The sequence below is a fragment of the Panicum virgatum genome, chromosome 7N (assembly GCF_016808335.1).
Source record: "Panicum virgatum strain AP13 chromosome 7N, P.virgatum_v5, whole genome shotgun sequence".
Lineage (NCBI taxonomy): Eukaryota > Viridiplantae > Streptophyta > Magnoliopsida > Poales > Poaceae > Panicum > Panicum virgatum.
In genome coordinates, this window is record NC_053151.1 from 11,631,472 (window position 1) to 11,636,381 (window position 4,910).

Here is a 4,910-nt window from a genome sequence, read left to right on the forward strand (position 1 = left end):
AACGTATATATGTAGCAAACCATGGATTAGCATCAAGAATTTCTAAATAATAGAGTAGGGGAACTTTGAAGAATCTATAAAAGGAAAAGAAAAATGATTGAACATGGTTTATGTATCTGAGTGCAGGTATAAATCATGCACACATTATGGGTTACCAAAAGGAAGCACGAGTATCCACTTCAGACGTCTATTCGTCTTATCAAAGAATTAGATGCTAAAGGTAACAATGCTAATGGCGAACTATGTAAGTCATGAAAATAAACATAACCACATAAGTTTTCCTTTTATTTCGTGTGAAACATAACAAAACATATTGTTACACATATTTCATTCCATATAACCAAAATAAAAATAAAACAAACAGTGATTTCTATTGTTTAATGTCAAATGATTGTAGTCGAGTCACAGAGCTTACTCGAGATAAGGGTTATGTGTATTCTGAATCCATTATAAGCATAGTAAGCATGACCATTTGCACTTCTATAGTCTATTGTTCAAAGCAATTCCGAAGGAAGCCAAATTTCTTAGCTAAGTCTGAGCACAACCCCTGTGATGATAGGATCTATAGGATTCTTCAAATCACACCCACAACATCATGTGACCACACAAGCACTTCCTCTTTTATTATTTATTTTTTTGAGAGAGAGGAGCTTCCCCTGTTGCAAATAAATGAGTGGCGAAAGCCAGCAATCCAGTACACAGCTTAAGACATAGAGACTTAGCTTCTTCTCCCTAATAGCTACCTTCTTTCTATCAGGCTGGAGTTCATTAAGGATCTAAACCTGAAACTGGAGCCAACAAGCACACAGAGGAAGAAGAACACCAAGACTGGTTCCCAGCCTATCCAAGGTAGAAGCGAGCAACGTTAGTGTGGCAGTAACATGGTGACTGTGAGGGAGGAGACGCGTAAGGGGCCATGGACAGAGCAGGAGGACATGCAACTGGTATGCACTGTCCGCATCTTTGGTGACCGTCGTTGGGACTTCATAGCCCAAGTCTCAGGTTTGAGTGTTTGGGAAACTACAACTTAGGTAGCTATTTTGAAATCCTTAGCGCAAAGTTGCAAACATAAATGTTTTTAGTGTCTAACAAGCCCTCTTCATGCTGCACGTTCTCAATATTCATGCAGGCCTCAACAGGACAGGAAAGAGCTGCCGCCTCCGGTGGGTGAACTACCTTCACCCTGGCCTCAAGCATGGCCACATGTCACCACAAGAGGAGCGCCTTATTATTGAGCTCCATGCTCGGTGGGGGAAGAGGTTAACGATCAGAAGAAGTTTTCTAGAAAGTAGCTATCGGTTACTAAATTTAGTTTAAGACAGAACTTACTAAAATTCCCCATATGTAGGTGGTCCAGGATAGCACGGAGGCTTCCAGGGCGCACAGACAATGAGATAAAAAACTACTGGAGGACACACATGAGAAAGAAAGCACAGGAGAGGAAGATGAACATGTCACCATCATCCTCATCCTCCTCACTGACATACCTATCCTGCCTCCTTGATACTGCTCCAATCATTGGGATGGGTAGTGGCGACAATCACAATGGTAGTTGTGTAACCAGCACCCTCGAGAGCACCCAGAGTGTAATGGATGGATATCCCATGGATCAGATATGGAGGGAGATTGAAATACCACAGGCACCTGCCTTGCTAGGCATTGCTGAAGGGAAAGATAAGGTATGCAGCAGTATCCCCCCCTCTGCCATCACCTGCTATTTGGGATTACAAATGCCCTGAGGTATTCTGGAAGATGGAAGATGAAGAAATCAGGATGTTGGCTCCACAATTTGGTTATGGTAAATAAAGCCCTTGCTATTGAAGGCTAATGGAATGTATCTATATATACAAATAGGTCAGGTCACTCAATCATCTGCCCAGCAGATTTGCAGTACTTGTACTACATAGCTATGTTTGCATTATTATGGATTTCAGTATTTTAAAATCTATGGTAACAGGAGGTATGTAACACCCAAAGTTTAAATTTCAAAAATTTAAATGAATTTGTTTGTTTTGAATTGATTTGAGTTTAATTTGGTTTGAGTTCAGTTTAAAAAAAAAAGAGAAAACCTAACCTCTCTTTTCCCTCCCAATCCAGCCCAGCAGGCAGCCTGCTCGGCATGTTCTTCCGCGCTGGCACAACCCGCGCCTCCCTCCCTCTCACTCTCACTGCCACGCGGGGCCCGCATGTCGGCGCCCCCTTCTACCTCGCGCCGGCTGCTTCCAATGGCAGCGCCTGCCATTCTCGCCGCCGCGAGCGCCCACGTCTCCGCCTACCTTCCATCCCGCGCACCACTCCTTGATGGCCATAACGAGGCCGTGTCGCGCGCGCGTTACTCCGGGTAGTAACACCGCGGCCATTCACTGCCGCATTTGCGTCCCACGAAGCTCGCCGACCCCTTTTCTAGCTCGGCCGCGCCCACCCCTCTCTTCCCCTATAAAACCCATGCCTGAGCTCTCTCTGCTACCCCTGCAAGCTCTCTCGCTCCTCGTTCACGCCCGCACTGCAACGCCGTCGCCCGAGTCAAGCTCCGCCGCGCCCAACGCCGCCGCCGTCAAGCCTCCGTTCCGCTGTGCCCCATCGCCGCCCTACCCTCGCCAAAGTTAGGTAAAGAGGTGAGGAAGCTGGCCTACTGTTTTCCTCTCTTCCCTTTGATCTCACGCGCCGGCGATTGCTCGCCGGAGCACAGAGCCCGCACCTCGCCGCTGTGGCCCTTCCCCGGTCGGTGCACCACCTCCCCGACCCCTCCTCTGAGTTCCCCGCGCCGCGCTCTTCCTCTGTGGTGGAACCGTTCAAAAAGAAGCGATTAAATGCACTAATCTTAGTTGCATGGCAACTTCGATCCAACTCGCATAAAAACGTTACGGTACCTCGAGTAAGTTCTCGATTAAAGCCACTTAATCCAGGACCTCGCAAGCAATTACTCACACGAAGGTGAGCTCCAGAGAGTACATTCATTCACATTTCATACATTCAGAGTTTCAGCGGAAATTAAAGTTATTACAACTGTTTTAGGAACAGTGGTCAAGTTTACATGAGATCTTTATATTACAATTTATTCCATGTTCAGAGTTCAGCGGAAATAGAAATTACGCAACTAGCGATAAGTTGACATCTCGATAAAGCCCGTACGAGACATCAATCCTGTGGATCGGAGTCCACACTAGCAGAAGAGCCATCCCACACAACAGACCAGCCAGGGGGCAGTTTGCAAGGCCATGTTAAACCAGCGATCATCTCCTCGAAATCCTCACCTGAAAACAGTGCCACAAGCAAGGCTGAGTATACTAATACTTAGCAAGGCTTACATGTTTATGGATATATCTTAGCCCATTAACTAGGCCCCGCAAGGCTGTGGAGCTCTGGGTTTTCTTTTGCGGAAAGAGCTAAGAGTAGGTCCTTACATTCAAAGTTTTAGTTTTCCGGATTCTATGTTGTTTAAACCAGTCTATGTAAGCACCTATTTCTAAGCAATCATGTGGGATCAAACATTTATCCATTTTATCATTATAGCATTCCAGTTGTTACTCGATGTGGCAAGTGTGTTAAGCAGTCTCATTGACCATGAGCGGCGGCCGATTCGAATCGAGTTTTTAACCTTGCAAGGCAAACCTAACTCAGACGCATGGGGAACCCAGTCACCCACGCAACATTTTCTCTTTCTTCCCAGCTTGTGAATCAGGGTCACCCCCCTCGACTACAGAGTACGGCTACTCTGCACCCGCATGTTGCGCGCATGAGAATGAAGTGCAATGTTCAAAGAGGGTGAGGGTAAAATCCACTCCCCGGTCCAATCGAGTACTCTGCTTCCCGATTACCATATTTCTCGGTATGTGGTTAGTACGTTCAAACGCTTAAAAAAGCTACCACACATTTCATCCTTATGCCATTTCACTAATTCGACGGAGCCTCCACCATGAGTCCCGTCCATTAACCTTAGAACCAAAAAGTGTGGTAAAGCCTTCAGAACCTATAATCTCACGAGTAGTAGGAAAGTACTCGACTTTTACCGGTCCTAGTTAGCAGAGCATCTACTCGATCTTATCTAGTGGCATCACAAAACAGGGTACCTAGGAAACCCAGTCACCCACGCAACATTTTCCCTTTCTTCCCGGCTTGTGGATTAGAGTCACCCCCCTCAACTACAGAGTACGGCTACTCTGCGCCCGCATGTTGCGCGCATGAGAACGAAGTGCAATGTTCAAAGAGGGTGAGGGTAAAGTCCACTCCCCGGTCCAATCGAGTACTCTGCTTCCCGATTACCATATTTCTCGGTATGTGGTTAGTACATTCAAACGCTTAACAAAGCTACCACACATTTCATCCTTAATACATTTCACTAATTCGACGAGGCCTCCACCATGAGTCCCGTCCATTAACCTTAGAACTAAAAAGTGTGGTAAAGCCTTCAGAACCTATAATCTCGCGAGTAGCAGGAAAGTACTCGACTTTTACCGGTCCTAGTTAGCAGAGCATCTACTTGATCTTATCTAGTGGCATCACAAAATAGGGTACCTAGGATTATGCAACTACGATGTCAAACATATCCTAGAAACTTAATGCAAGACATTAATAGATTACAACATAGATTACATAAATTTGCAAATAACTGGGTAAATTAAATTGGACCGGGGCTTGCCTTCCGGGACACTGTCAGTAAGCACAACTTCCAAACTTTGGTTCGGGTCTTGATCGAGTTCACTTACGTGCAGCTGCGCTTCCTTGGGAGCGAGTTCCTGTGTCGGTATCAACTCGTACGTGCCATCTTCTAATGGAGTTGTTTCTATATGAATGCAAGAGGTAATGTTTTAATATTTAGTTTGAGTATAGCTTTCATTAGCTTTAAAAACTTAGACAAGCTATATGAGTCTCTTCTATCTTACAATTACTGGGCAATCATTTATAGAGTA

The 4,910-nt window shown here is 45.5% G+C and overlaps 1 pseudogene; it reads left to right on the top strand.

Annotated features, from left to right (window-relative positions):
• Positions 1-466: 466 nt before the first annotated feature.
• LOC120683399 lies at positions 467-2,017 on the top strand (annotated as a pseudogene).
• The last annotated feature ends 2,893 nt before the right edge of the window (positions 2,018-4,910 follow it).